Genomic DNA, 15,371 nt, shown 5'->3' on the forward strand with positions numbered 1-15,371 from the left:
CTACGCCACCTGAGTTTATTTGCGTGTAAAAACATATATTTGTGTTAATATATACCTTTAGTCCCGTCGGTACAGGTGATAGTCGTCATCTGAGATGAGGCACCATGGTTTTAGGTTGTCGTTCGTTCTTTCTTTTTTTTTCTTTCTTTTTGGAAAGGAGGAAGCCGATGTGAGATACGATCAGATGACAGCATTGCACCGAGCCTTTCTCGCGGTTGCGGGTGGGTGTGAAGCGCGATATCAATTAATTAAACGAATATCACGTCTCGAGCTTTACGACGGCGGTGAAAAAAGAAAAGAAAAGTAGAAAGGGGCGTATAATTCTTCGCATTCTTGAGGGGAGGGTGGGTGAAACGACGGGTTTTCAAGCAGTTTCCTTTATACGACAAGTCAGGACACGGGAAGATGCGCGTTTCGTAGATGTGAGCGCATACGCGTTCATGCCATTACTTCGTCCTTTCGCCAGCAGGCTGCCGGTGGCCGCATTTCGACGAGCGCGAAATGCGGACACCCGTTCGTGCGTCTAGACTGACAGGTGCACGTCAGAGAGATCGCCCCATTCATGGTGGCCGAAATTCATCCGCGGCCCTCCAATACACTCTCGCAGCCCCCGAGTCACTTCGGGACGTCAACTCTCGAAACAAATATACATCGAGTAAGAGAAATGGATCGGGAAAGTAATGACAGCTAGCCGCCCAATGGTGAACTCGCTTGATCGAGAAATAATCGTTCGGCTGACCTGCGTGCGCGCATTATTTTCTTTTTCTTTTTCTTCTTCTCTCTTTCCACGCCACAACGTTGCTCTTTGTCCACCGCCGAGACTTAATGCGAAACCTGCATTCGGGAACTTGGAGCACGAGTCATTTTTTTCCGTCGGACCCGCTCGCAATCGCGATCGATAAGTCTTTGTCCGAAAATGCGAAAGGCAATTATAACCGTCCGGATCAGTGGACACGCACTGCGCATAAATTTATTGTGAAGCCTATCGTATAACTTGAAACTTACTTGTGAGCACCTCAAATTAACTGCAAGCGACTGGCGCGAATGCGAGACTACATGTGACGTGAACCTTCGCATCTTGCCACGGATGATAACGAAGCTTTCCTTATTATTTTTTTTTTATTGAAATCATTAATAGGAGAAGTTGGCGCCTTTATGACGGCACTGGCTATACTCCTTGTCACTTAATTAGCAAAGGAAGCAAATATGCACAAAACCGGAGAATAATATCACAACATATGACACTCAGTAGAACACTATATGTATAAAAACAACACAGTCCGACGTTTAATGAATCGCAAAGTTTCTTGCGTGAGTTCAGTGCACATCCGCATATATAAAGTCAAATATTTCGAATGGCCGAAAACGCAGAACACAAGCACTTGCGCTGCAAAATACACAACCCAAGTAAATACAAATAGCGTAAAAAAACACGATCACCACATAAATCAATTTTGGACACATTTATACCACCAATTTAGCTTATGGTAAACTGAAATTTAATATTTCTCCAAAATTTTCGTGTATTCGAAAAAAAAAACCTTTTGAAAAAAAGAAAAAGGAGAGCATCGCACGCGTAATGCGAAGACGTGGGTTCATTCGCCACCTGCGGCAAGTTGTTTTTTCATCCACTTTCATTTGTCATTAATTTATCATGTTTTAATTCAATTAGTAAGTATAAGTAATCTCCCCTATGTTTTCTTTGGTTCCCTTGTTTGTTGGCATCTCGTTACATGATTAATAAAAAATCGGGCACCTCAGTTAACCCCCTTTCTTCTTAATTCTTGTTCCCATATGATCATACGAGATTATTGGATACGTGCGTCGTATATGTGATACGATACTCCAATACTGCCCTCTCGTCGACAATACGGCAGATTGTAAGAGAAGAATTACTTCGATGTGCGCAAGTCTCTCATGTTGCCCCGGTGGCTTTCAGGACGGCTATGCATGAGAAACAGAACGCACGCGAACGCCGGCCGCTTCGGCCCCATGTGGCAGCCATGGCAATTAACGCCGCAGAGGTCGTCGATGAATGCCGAGGAACACCACGATCTGGGTACTCACATCGACCACCCTCCAATTACGAGCGCCGTTATCGCTCGTCGCGCTTCTCTCGACGAACGTCGGCATGGTTACGGTCCAGTGGCGTATATATATATATATATATATATATATATATATATATATGAGGTTTCTTAACAAGGATAACAGAAATACCATATGCAGAAGGAAGTCACATATAATTAGGGTCCATCGCTTCTGGATTTAATATTTCTAAAAATGGGGGGGGGGGGGTGGAGGTGAGTATGGGGGCGTAAGAATCAGGTGCTATTTCTAAAAAGAGAAACCCGGGGCGAAATCACGGTTTTGTTTCCCGGTTGTCCAAATTTAGGGATTTTCCTGGTTAACCTTTAAAAAACAATTAACACGAACAACGGTGTTTCTTTTTTACATAATTAGCCTTCTTTAAACAAGCGGAATGACACACGCGAACATGTAACATATGGCGAAGAGAGCTGCTGGCAAATTATGAGACCGACTCACCACCCCAAATGCTCGTCGTCACGCATTATTGGTATATTGTAAAGAAACCACATCAACAAAAACAACAAACAGACACGCGGGTTTGTTGATTCCTGTTCTCTGCGCTTTTTCTACAAGGCAGAAAAAAAAACCTATGATAGCTGGTGCACGAGGGTGTGTTTCGCCGCAGATGTGATGCTTTTCCTTATATATATATATATATATATATATATATATATATATATATATATATATATATATTGCAAACGCTTGTTGACTAACATATATGCACTGTGAGCATTTCTATGTCCATGCATCTTGTAGACCTGTCAGACTCTTCGTCCTTGCCTGCTGCATGTCGTCTTGTCTTATTGGGACACGTATGCACTCTCTTGCAGCAAAAAACTACTGGTGCACCAACTAGACGAATCAGTCACACTCCTTTGAGCCTAAAGTATAGTTATAGGCAAGCATCACATCTCAACGTCACAGCTACCACTCGCAATGGCACAGTAACATCTGCGCTGCGATAGTTTGCTTCCTAGCGCATTACCGCCGTTTACATTATGCGACGTGGTATTAATTTTAACGCGGCTATTAAAAAAAAAGGCAAGTGAAGGCCGGCACGTGCTGAAGCTATACTGTAATATATACCAGTTTTCGCTTTAGTGTTAAGCGAAAACGCGGCATATACCTTATTCATACATTTATAACAATCATACTAACATCTTCACCACCTGATTACGAAACGTAGGCAGCACTCATTAGCTGCGTAACACCTTCATTAACTATTATCCTTTACAGAAGGGCGAAAGTCGGGTGTAGAAGTCGCGTTCAGTAACCCCATTTTCATAAATTTTGTTCGGTATGAAAAACATTTATAATTGGAGGATTCTGCCTGAAAACGAAGGATGCAACATACACGTAACCCAGAAGTGACCAGATCTCCTATTATAATCCTGTCAAGGTGTGGTCAGTCAAGACTTGTCCGCGAATAATAATAAAAAACACACTAAACTGTGTTACAGCGCGAACGCAAAATGTATTTTCGAAAATGTTGCTCGATTTTTCTGCAAAACATATATGACTGATGCTAGTAATATACGCATTTTCCTGGTTATGTCGCTCTATTTTGCTAAGGCAATGGAGTACGTTATACACTGCATTGCGATGTGTACATGGCACATATATATGACAAGTAGTTCAGCAGTGACATTTACACAAACAATTACATGGCATAGCACCGGTATGTAATGATATTCAAGTCTAACGCAAACGGATGTGGTCGCGTCCTGTAAACGCGTACCTAAATGATTGCAGAGAAGGCGCTGGCGCCGTGTCCAAAGAACGCGGCCACATGTATGCGATTTGGACGGACAAATGGATCCAGGTAGGATCAGTTGCCCCCGCAGGGGCGTCTGCGTCAGCAGGCGTTTGGTGTGTTGCGACACCACGTACCCGAGCACACGAGGGTTGGACCCTCCCGCGTGTAACCGTGCGCGGCTTAGCCGTGTCTGGGGAAAGGGGGATCCTGGGGGTGGAGCCGATGCCGGGTGTTTGGACCTTTAAGGCCCCCCGGCGGAGGCAACACACCTCTTCGGCCTCTGCTTCACATAGACGGCACCCCCGGACTGACCCACCCGGGGGAAATCGGTAGTTGCCTTTTCCTTTCTCTTTCTCCCTCAAATCTTCGCCTTTCTCTCACTTTTAATCTTTCCTGTCCTCTCTTTATTTTCGCATTACTTCCGGCTTCGTAGGCAGCGAGGGTTAACCTTGTGCACTATATCCAGTCTTGGGTATATGTATTTGGTTATTGCGGGGTTGTACCACTGGCGTGCACAGAACTGAATATTTCCGTCCTGTGTCGTCCCCTGGTTGGGCTGGCTCCATGGTGGGCGGCGGCCATCCCTGCCGAAAACACCATACTTCTAATGGCCACTTCTTTTCCCCTACTACCTGATCGCCCTCAGAAACGAGGGCGCACCGAAGATATTTTCCAATTTCTTGGAAACAAACCGTCAAACTTTCCCCGATTCCATGTAATTCATTCGAACAAACCTGAAATGACCACGAGAATGATTTCTCCTTTCCTCGATCGTGTCTAAGTATCTCACTGAAACTCTTGGTACAGGCTATAAAGCATCGAAACTGGCTAGCGGCGATCTCCTTTTGGAACTCCGCGATCCGAAACAGTTTGAAAACCTTCCTAAAGTTAAGTCGTTTGGGGAAATCCCAGTAACAGTAACCCCACACCGAACTATGAACACCAGCCGTGGTGTTGTTTCTGACTACGATTTGATGGAGCTCACAGAAGCCGAACTGTTGGAAGGCTGGAGTGAGCAAAACGTGATCAATGTTAAAAGAATCATGCTAAGGCGCGACGGCAAGGAGATAAAAACCAAGCATCTTGTACTGACTTTCTCCTCAAGCATTCTGCCTGAGACACTAGAGGCCGGCTATGTAATGCTACGGGTCAGGCCGTATGTTCCAAATCCTCTCCGCTGCTTCAAATGCCAGCGTTTCGGCCACAGTTCCCAGAACTGCCGAGGCCGGCAGACATGTGCAAAATGTAGTTCCCGTGACCATGCCTCTGAAACGTGCGAAAACGCTCCACACTGCGTGAACTGTGATGGCGAGCACGCCGCATACTCGCGGTCATGCCCGTCTTGGAAGAAAGAAAAAGAAATAGTCACAATCAAAGTAAAAGAAAACATATCATTCAAAGAGGCACGCAGGCGGGTTGCACACCTTCCTAAGGCCAGCTTTGCCGAAGTGGCGCGTCAGGGGGCAGCGTCACAACGGCCTCCGGCGGCTGTCCGACCCACAAGCCGTGAGTCGGCAGTTACGCCATCTGCCCCCGCGACGGTTGCAGCTAGCGCTGCCCCGTCAACCCAGCAGACGGGGCCATCAACCCCGAAGGTGGGCGCAGCTGAGGCTGCCCCAACCTCCCCGGCCCCTTCTAGCGCTGGCAACAGCCGGCGCAGCCAAATCCCTCAGGGAGCCCCATCGACCTCCGGGCTGGTAGGCGCAGGGGTCTTGCCCTCCAAGGCGGGACTCTCTCGGGAAACATCTCGCTCGCAAGAGCACGTGTCCGGCGCCTCACAAGAGGCAATGGACACTACACCTATTCTCAAGGCGCACCAAGCGCCTAAGGAGCGGCGAGGCTCCCTCGAACGCTCCAGAAAGGGCAGAACCCCAGTTAAAGGGCCTCGAAAGAGCTCTGTAACCTAAGGCATCACCTCCCTTTCCGTACACACAGCACTTATTTACATTAAATATGGATACACAAATTATTCAATGGAACATCAGAGGTCTCCTTAGAAACCTTGATGATTTGCAAGAACTCATCCACAAACATAATCCAAAAGTGCTGTGTTTACAGGAAACACACTTAAAATCCAAACACACAAACTTTCTGCGTACGTATGTTACGTTTCTCAAAGATCGTGATGATGCCGTCGCATCATCGGGTGGTGTTGCGATTCTCACTCATAAAAGTATAGCATCTCGACCTTTACAGCTACGAACGCCCCTTGAAGCAGTGGCGGTGCGAGTTGTACTGCTAAACAAACTCATCACTATTTGCTCGCTTTATATAGCCCCCCATTCTAAACTAAGCAAACATGAATTTCAGTCCTTTATAGATGAATTGCCAGAACCTTATGTTGTTCTTGGCGACTTCAATGCACACAACTACCTGTGGGGCGACCCTCGTATAGATGCGCGAGGACGTCTTGTTGAACAGTTCCTTTTCTCAACTGGTGCTTGTCTTCTGAATAAGAAGGAAGCGACATACTATTCACTTGCAAACAGAACATTTTCTTCAATAGATCTTAGCCTAGTCTCCCCGTCACTACTGTCTGAACTTGAATGGGAAGTTAACGACAATCCTTACGGGAGCGACCACTTCCCTATACTACTAAGAACATATAAAGAAAACGAATGTCTACCACAGGCTCCTAGGTGGAAAATCGATACAGCCGAATGGGAGAAATTCCGAACTCTCACCAGGATCTCATGGAATGACATGTCCTCTTTAGGAATTGATGCTGCTGTGCAGTATTTTACAGCCTTCATTATAGATGCCGCATATAAATGCATATCTGAAGTAAGTGGCTTCGCATGCAAACGGCGCGTCCCGTGGTGGAATGACGAATGTAGGACCGCCCGTAAGAAACAAAACAAAGCGTGGGGGTTGCTGCGCGCCTCTCCCACTGCGGAGAATCTTATTAACTTTAAAAAAGCCAAATCCGAAGGCAGGAGAACGCGGCGACAGGCCAGAAGAGAGAGTTGGCAGAAGTTTTTATAGGGTATCAACTCCTATACAGAGGAGGGGAAAGTCTTGAACAGGGTTAACAGGATAAAAGGACGACAATCTTATTCACTCCCCCTAGTAAACACTCAAGGCGACACCCTGCTTGAACAAGCAGACTCACTTGGGGAGCACTTTCAGAGCGTGTCAAGTTCCAACAATTATTCAAAACCCTTTCTCAAATATAAACAACTAGAAGAATGCAAGTCACTCATAAGAAAGTATCGGCAGAATGAACCGTTCAACCGCCCCTTTAGTATTGCAGAGTTGAGAGCTGCCTTGAGCGCATGCAAGAGCTCTGCACCGGGATCTGACAGAATCATGTACGAAATGCTGAAAAACTTACACAATGACACGCAAGTTACACTACTTACACTTTTCAACACTATCTGGGACGCAGGGTACCTTCCGACCACATGGAAAGAAGCCATTGTGGTCCCTGTTTTAAAACAAGGCAAAGATCCTTCCTCAGTGGCAAGCTACCACCCGATAGCCCTCACAAGTTGCATGTGTGAGGTATTTGAAAAAATGATAAATCGGCGACTCATCCATTTCCTTGAGCAGAACAAAATGCTTGATCCCTATCAGTGTGGTTTCCGAGAAGGGCGCTCCACAACCGATCATCTTGTACGTATTGGAGCAAATATCCGGGACGCATTTATACATAAACAGTTCTTCTTATCGATATTTCTCGATATGGAAAAGGCGTATGACACAGCGTGGCGATACGGGATCTTGCGAGACGTATCGGAAATGGGCATTCATGGTAATATGCTAAACGCAATAAAAAGCTACTTGTCCAATCGCACCTTCAGGGTAAAAGTTGGCAATGTGCTGTCACGTCCTTTTACACAAGGAACTGGTGTACCCCAGGGTGGCGTGCTCAGTTGCACACTCTTTATTGTCAAGATGACAACACTTCGTGCATCCTTACCACCGGATCTTATATTCCGTCTATGTGGACGACATTCAAATAGGTTTCAAATCCTGTAACCTCGCAGTGTGCGAGAGACAGGTACAGCATGGTTTGAACAAGGTGTCAGGGTGGACAGAGAAAAATGGATTTAAAATCAATCCTCATAAGAGTTCTTGTGTTTTGTTTACAAGATAGAGAGGCCTGGTTCCGGATCCTTGCTTAGAACTGTGTGGACAACAGATACCTGTAAACAAAGAGCACACATTTTTAGGTGTTATACTTGACAATAGACTCACATTCGTCCCACACATTAAACGTCTTAAAGAAAAGTGTCTGAAAACAATGAACCTAATGAAACTCCTATCCCAGACTACGTGGGGTAGTGACAAGAAGTGCCTAATGAATCTCTATAAGAGCCTCATCCGGTCACGATTAGATTATGGTGCCGTGGTATATAACTCTGCCGCCCCGAGCGCGCTAAAGATGCTAGACGCTGTTCACCATCTAGGAATCCGCTTAGCCACGGGCGCTTTCAGAACAAGCCTGATTGAAAGCTTATATGCTGAATCCAATGAATGGTCTCTCCACCTACAGAGATCATACATCAGCGTTACATATTTCCTTAAGGTACGTTCTAATCCTGAACATCCATGTTTTGATACCGTTACCGATATGACGTGCGCTACACTTTTCAGCAATCGCCCCTCCATAAGACAGCCTTTTTCGCTGCGTGTGAAGGAGCTTAGCGATGAAATACATGTCCCACTCCTCGAGCATCGCTTCATGCACATAATCAAGCTCTTACCTCCTTGGGAGTGGCAGGTGATGCAATGTGACATATCCTTTATAAAAGTTACAAAGCACGCTCCTGAGGCCGAAATCAGAATGCATTTCCTAGAACTTCCGTACAAAGACTCCTGCGCAAAGTTCTACGCAGACGCTTCGAAGTCAAATGCCGAGGTATCCTATGCAGCCGTCGGCCCATTCCTCTCGGAATCCGATGTACTGCATCCGGAAACAAGCCATCTTTACGGCCGAGGCCTACGCATTACTCTCTGCTGTGAAGCATATAAGAAGATCAAAACTTCCAAAAGCGGCGATCTATACAGACTCTCTAAGCGTCGTGAAGGCCTTAATGTCACTCTACAAACATGAAAATCCCGTATTCAATGAACTGTATTCGGTATTGTGTAAAGCGTACTCATCTAACCAGAATATCATAATATGCTGGGTCCCTGGCCATAGGGGAATCGAAGGTAACGTTCTCGCGGACTAGCTGGCCACGTCAATCACTTTTCAAGCTGTTAACCCTACCGCTGATGTGCCTGTCACAGATCTGAGGCCTTTCCTACGAAATAAACTGCGAAATCACTGGCAGTGCACGTGGGACGCGCAAACAAATAACAAACTGCACGTTATAAAGCCCTAGTTAGGTTCTTGGCCCTCCCGAACAATATCTCGGCGAACAGATGTCCTATTCTGTCGCCTCAGAATAGGACACACATTTGGCACCAATAATTATCTGCTTACTGGAAGTGAACCTCCAACCTGTGGTAGATGCGGGGAGAGGCTGACCGTGCTCCACGTCCTTCTAGAGTGTCGGGAAGCCGAATCTGAAAGAATGAGACGTTTTTCCTTAGCATACAGGCAGCACATTCCTCTTCATCCTGTAATGTTCCTCGGTCCAGAACCGTTTTTTAATACAGACACAGTCCTAGGTTTCCTAAGAGATGTGGTCTTACATGTTATTAGTCCCATGCATTCATAGCGCTTCCTCTCTGTAGAGGATGCCGCTGCGATAATTGTTTTGCATAGCACATGCCTCCAGGCCCTTGTGTTTCAAGGGCTCTAAGGAGGCAGCAGTGCTCTAGGATTTCTTATAATCAGATATATTTTACCTATCGTATCATTCTTTTTAAATGCATCTAAATGTTCATAGTACAAGTCATACGTCATCGCCATAATTTTGTTATACAGATTTTATGCACTTTAGAGCGTATATTTTAAGGCCTCTTTACAGCCACGTCACACCAATTTCATAGTAATCATAATTACACTGCGAACACACTACCACAGACATGGCGCTCTTTGGTCATACCTGGCCCTTGCGCCATAAAACCCCATACATCATCATCATCATCAGGATCAGTTGAGGACATTTCTAGGACGACCTGAGGATGTTCAAATATCTCCAATTCCACGTCCGCTGGGCAACCTGTAAGTCCTTGCGCTGCCTGGGATTAAGGGTGTATACGGAGCTAATCTGCTCTTTTCTTATCCCTTAACGTTACACCTATCATTCTTCTTTCCATAGCTCGTTGCGTCGTCCTCAATTTAAGTAGAACCCTTTTCGTAAGCCTCAGGATAAGAGCTGATTGGGTGAGGGAACAAACGCGACTTAACGACATCTTAGTTGAAATCAAGTAAAAGAAATGGGGGCATGGGCAGGACATGTAATGAGGAGGGAAGATAAGCGATGGTCATTAAGGGTTACGGACTGGATTCCAAGGGAAGGTAAGCGTAGCAGGGGGCGGCCGAAAGTGAGGTGGGCGGATGAGATTAAGTTTGCAGGGACATGGCCACAATTGGTACATGACTGGGGTAGTTGGAGAAGTATGGGAGGGGCCTTTGCCCTGCAGTGGGCGTAACCAGGCTGATGATGATGATGATGACGACGGAGCTAAAATCGCGATTTTAGCCAGAAAAAAAAACGATTTTTTATATTTTTTATTTTGTATTTCTAGACGTATAAAGAAGCTCATCCCCAAGTTTGGTTCTAATCTGCGCCGTAGAAAAGAAGAAAATCAATTCTCTTCTTAAGACGGCGATGCACACGCACGCCGCAGACAGTGAACACTGTATCACCAATGTTAGGAAGTTAGTTTTTCGCGCATTTTTAATCATAGGAGACCTTCCACCGAGAGTACTGCAGACCGCAAAGTAAAAAAAAAAAACTAAAAATGAAAGGCACAATTCTGGCTGCGGTGTCCTTTTTTGTCTGCTCCAGCAGACAAGGGTGGCCGCTCTCTAAAGCTGAAACACAAAGGGCTTGAAGACTAGGAAGCAGTTGCCGTAGAGCAGGGTCCGTCCTATGAAGCAGGGTGCTTTGATTAGTTGTTTTGGGTCTTAAAATAAAGTAGCGTGTCCTGAAATCTATGACGGTCATATTTTTCTCCGTTTGCACTTATCGGCTGAACAAAAACCTTTAGGAAAACTATCGTTTCCAAACTGTTTCGCCAACACCTGCTTTCAAAAAACAACCAAAACGCCTTCGCAGTGGCACCTGCGTCCGCATATTACGTAATGTCCACTGGCGCTGTCTCTACTCACAGAAATCATGTCAATGGCAAGGGAAGGACAAGCGGGAGAGACATATCCGGGAAGCAGATGGCGCGATGACAAACTAGTGTCCCTGAATATCATGGAGGAAGGAAACTGAGGAGAGGCCCTACCCCCTCCGCGCGCTAGGAGAAAAGTGTGGAGGAAATGACGCAGTAGGTTCTCCTCATTTTTCCTGCTTTTTTATTTCTTTGCCATGGCTAGGGTGGCTACCATGGCAGCCACGCCTTTCGGGCCACAATGGCGGCTTTGTTTTGGTTCTGTGCGCTCACACGTGTTGCTCCGTAGGTTTCGTACCGTGGCAAAGGCGCTGTGCGGGCCAGGTTCGCGTTGGTCTCCGTGTTTTGTTGCGCTGCGTTAGCTGGACCGTGCTCTCCCGGATTTTGCTGTGGCCAGGTGGGACACGAGCAACTAAAGTTCGCGAAATGAACGCGCATGCAACGCTGTAGGCAATGTACCGCACCAGGGCAATGGCAACGGACGAAGGAATATCCGCGGGAAATATTGCCCTCTTTGGCGGAATCATGCTAACGTGCTAACGATTGTTTAGTATTGTGGCGGAGCGCGCGCGTCCGAGCAGCACGGTTGCGCGCCGCGCGGCGTGGTTTCGCGAGAAATGTAAACAAGAGAGGAGAGCTGGCCCTATAAGCGGAGCAACGCCATGAGCAACGCCAACTTCCAGCTACACTTTAGCTTCACAAAGAGTGAAGTCAGGGCTTCTCCTGAGTTTCCTTCCTCCGTGGTGCTGTATATGCTCCCGCAGGGAGCATATACAGAGACATAATATATGACGCATGCTCTGGCGAAACTTCAACTGAGGCTGACGCCGCCGGTCCTCGCCGCGCCGCACCTCTCCCTCCTTGCCCCGTCACGTGACAACGCCCTCTCAGCATATCCGAAATCAAAATTATAACGCGGTCATTCGGACTGCATCAGCTGGCACGGAAAGCGCGGCCATCTTATATGGTGCGTTTGAACCACATTCGCACGCATCCATACGCGTTACGTGCTTCGTAACGTCACTGGCTGTGAATTTGAATAAGAAGGTAAAAGAAGGTAAATTTTAGAATCTTTCATCTTCCACAATGTGCTTGTTTAAAAGTTGCGGGCTACTGACGACGCTCTTCGTCACCCCTTGCAATATTCAGTTTCAACGAACTCTAAAGCATTCCCTAGATTGAAACCGCGTAGACGGGCAGAGCGACGATAGAGGTTTTATCCTAAAGCATACAAGTATAGCAACGTTAACGTATGACCATTTAAAAATTACATCTAGAAGTCAAGTTCTCAGACGATCACTTTCAGTGATAATATCACCTTCGCGTGACGTAGTGCTCGACCAACCAATCAGCTCATCCGGAGCATTCAACTAGCCACTCAGCGCGCGCGTGATGGCGGAGGTGATAGTATCGCCGAAAGTGATCGTCCCAGAATAGGTTCCAACTTTTAAGTGCGGTTCACATTGACCGCGAGATTAGTCTATAGGTGGCAGCACCGTCGCCACCTTAGTGTGTATGGACCATCCGCGGTACTTCTCTGTCGGCGATTTAGGCCAGTTGTTTCGCAATTAAACGCACTGACTGCCGTGAAGGGATAATATACTGCCCTGCAATGCCACTTTTTTGAACAACGCGCAAAATATTCCTGCTGTACGTGAACGAATCGCAAAGCGCTGTTTATGTTTCTGTGCATTCGTGCATGGTACTTAGGCGCCCGTTCCTGCGGCGAATGTCGGCGCCGGCGACCCACCTCGTAATCAAGCGAACGAGCACAGCGAAAGATGAGAGCGAACGTGGAGCCCAGTGAAGGATGAGACAAGCGGCGAGAGCGAAGAGAGCACGAGGAGGAAAGCGGAGGAAAAGGGTACGGCGAAAGCGGGACAATAAATGCGTTGTGCTGCGCACGAGGAACTTAGCGGTGATGATGGCTACGCGATGGCGCCAGCAAGAGTAGCGCGCGTCGTCTGTACGGAAACAAAGCGCTGCGTGAGCGGAGGTCTGTCTGCGGCGGCTGCTGTGAATCGCGCCCACGCGTCATCCACGCGCCGCCTCTCGCGATCTCCCGATTAGCGAGGCACTCGCGCCACACTTCGCTCCGTTTGCAACGTGCCGTATGAGACAGATTGTCCGCACCAGCCAATATATCGCGAAATGAAAACACGTGTAGATTTGGGCGCAAATTTCGCATTAGGGACTATCGTAATCATCGGTGATTTTTTTTCTTTAATTATTACGCACGCATGAAATGATGCGAATAATTTTCAATTTTTAAGAAGCAACCTTATTACGTTGTTGTCTTCATTTGTAAAAATAATGGCCGCCACAATCCGTCAAGATGCAACAATAAAGAGCGCATTATATCGGCCGCCAGCAATTCAGTTCTACTGTGTCCAGCAACTTTAATATTATGCATGACTCTCTTGTAATACTCTATTCCCGCTTCCCGTTTGTAGCAAATAATCAAAGTACCAAAGTGCAAGATAGTTCCGAGCCTAATTAAACTCGGTTATAGCAAAGAAATGCCACCGTATACAGTGGAGCGTTTGCAAAACCTTGGGCGATTTTCGTGCAGTGGAATAACTTACGCCCAGTACTTCCGAAACGTGTGAGAACGCGACACGTACACAACTTCGCGTTCTTTGATGTATACCAGTTGCTCGGATCGACATACACATGCGAATTTCTGTCTTTTTCTTTTCATTCTGCAGATTCCGTTCTCATAAAATCCTGATTTCCTGTCACCAATTAATTGGCCTAGGTACTCCTGTACAGATTCTACTGCCTTAGTCTACCTTAATCTTATGCTACCATAGTCTTCCGCTTATTATGTTTATTGTTATTTATACGGTCTGCAATACTCTTGAGCTACCTGTGATATTGGGGCATAAATTTTATGTATCGCGAGGAATCGAAGTGTTTCTCAGAAAGCGAATGGTCGAAACGCCTGCGGTAAGGTCACGTGAACGAGGGAGCAACGCGCCAAAGTAGGCCGTATCAGAAAACTTCGGGCATGAAAGGCGAACCTGGCAGCGTAATCGATATCGCGCTCAGAGGGGAGGGGAGGGCGCCATTGTCACTTCGTCGATTTCCGCACACGGCTATTATACGCAGCTGACTAATGTAACGTTGTGCGCGGGGTCCACGATGGCAGGTTTGACAGCAAGAAAGAAAGAAAAGAGGGAAACTTTAGATAGAAAAGCCAGATGTTTATTGGATTGGTAACCCGTGGTCCGAAAAGCAGAACGAACCAAATGGAGCGAAAACGCGCTGTCGCGGCGACGAAGCTAAATAATACACGTCTACTGTGGAATCGACACTCCAGCGCAGGCGTGGGTCAAAGGCAATGCGGCGAAGTGCCAGGGTGGCGTAAAGCAATCGAGGTTCAGCTGCGGGAACACAGAAAACGTTTTATCGGCGACAAACCCGCCTGGACGACCGCGAATTAAACGCGCAGGAAAAAGAAAGACAGAATAGGAAAGAGAGAAAGAAAGGAGATACTTCGAACGTGACGTGCAAGTAACGCCGCTGTGCTAAATTCTCAACATTGCTTTCACGTGTAAAAACGTGAAGCGTACGCGCAGCTTCACGACTGCAGCGCCGTGAATCGGACGTTTGCGTTGTCCAAAGAGTGGTGCATACCGCAGCGTCTCGTTTGGAATCGAGACGTCTTGAACGATTGTGGCTTTGAATGGCTCGATCGTTTCACGCGTTAGATTATGCTTATACAGCGTACACAACTAGAACAAGAAAACGAGGTTCTCGGTTTGTTTGTTTGTTTGTTTGTTTGCCACAACCACACGAAGCCATCAGAGTCACGGAATGCGTAACGAACATTAACCGTGTTTTCTTAATTGAAGTGTATAAATAATGAGTTATGGTTTCGTTCCCTTTCATTTTCTGTTAATTTATTATTTTATTATCGCCTTCTGATGCTGAGCACGAGATCTCGGGTTCGAATCCCGGCGGCGGAGGCCGCATACCGATGGGGGCGGAATAAAAAAAAGAAAGAAAGCTCACTTACAGGGCTTTGATTGTGCGTTAAAGAACCCCGCGTGACCAAAGTTAATCCGAAGACCTCCACTGAGCCGTTACACACACAGCCTGCTGTGCGGCTTAGTGATGGTAGTTATGCCAACAGCAGATGGTGATACGGTGATGCCCCTCTTTTTTCTTTTGACTCTCTTTCGATCACTTCCTTCTGAGCAGAGTAGCATGCGGGAGGACTATTATACCTCGGACGAACCTCTTCGCGTTTTCTGAATAAGTTCTCTCTCTGTCG

Source organism: Dermacentor variabilis, chromosome 8 (genome assembly GCF_050947875.1).
Source record: "Dermacentor variabilis isolate Ectoservices chromosome 8, ASM5094787v1, whole genome shotgun sequence".
In the NCBI taxonomy this organism is placed as follows: Eukaryota; Metazoa; Arthropoda; class Arachnida; order Ixodida; family Ixodidae; genus Dermacentor; species Dermacentor variabilis.